The sequence below is a fragment of the Silene latifolia genome, chromosome 11 (assembly GCF_048544455.1).
Source record: "Silene latifolia isolate original U9 population chromosome 11, ASM4854445v1, whole genome shotgun sequence".
Classification (NCBI taxonomy): Eukaryota; Viridiplantae; Streptophyta; class Magnoliopsida; order Caryophyllales; family Caryophyllaceae; genus Silene; species Silene latifolia.
The window spans coordinates 87,042,835-87,043,587 of record NC_133536.1 but is presented as its reverse complement, the minus strand read 5'-3'; the positions used below and the strand labels follow the sequence as shown (position 1 = coordinate 87,043,587).

The 753-nt window shown below is 44.9% G+C and overlaps 1 non-coding gene across 1 annotated transcript; it reads left to right on the top strand.

Annotated features, from left to right (window-relative positions):
- The first annotated feature begins 251 nt into the window (after positions 1 to 251).
- LOC141615713 (small nucleolar RNA R71) lies at positions 252 to 357 on the top strand. The gene has a single exon (XR_012530116.1). It is a non-coding gene; the product is annotated as a small nucleolar RNA R71 (small nucleolar RNA).
- The last annotated feature ends 396 nt before the right edge of the window (positions 358 to 753 follow it).

The following is a 753-nucleotide window of genomic DNA, read 5'->3' as shown; positions in this document are numbered from 1 at the left end:
CCGCCAATTGTTGTTGGAGTAAGGCAATTTGAGCTAACAAGACGGGATTATCGGAGGATTCTTCTTTACCTTTGAGTGGTACACTTCGGGAATTGACAAATTGTGCATCATGGACCGCCATAGATTCGATCCTAGCATGAGCAATATCGGTGTCAATTTGATCAAACTGCCCATTGTTACCGGAATCAAGAATCCTTCGGGACTCGGCATAACATCCATTGTAGAATGTTATAGCTAGAAACCAATCATCTAGCCCATGATGTGGGCATTGCCTTTGTAGCTCTTTGTACCTCTCCCATCTTCATATAAGCTCTCAAGAGCTTGTTGACGGAATCCAGTGATTTGGCTCCTCAAAGTTTGAGTTTTCTCCGGTGGAAAAAACTTTTGATAGAAAGCAAGAGCCAATGTCTCCCAATTGGTGATTCCCATAGAGGTGCGGTCAAGGCTATTGATCCAAAGCTTGGCCTTGTCCTTCAAAGAGAAAGGGAAAAGTATTTCCCTTATTTGGGCTTGAGTAACGCCCGTTTGACGGATCATGGAGCAATAATCGCAGAAATTTTGCACATACAAATTGGGATCCTCCAAAAGACTACCCCCAAATTGCTTCCTCTCCACAAGGCTAATGAAAGCCGGTTTGATCTCGAAGTCCGGCGCGGTAATTTGAGTAGTTGTGATACCGGACGGAAGCATGGCCGCGGTGGGCTTTCAGTGATTGGGAAGTTTCACCATCTTTTTAGTAGTAGATGGTGGTGG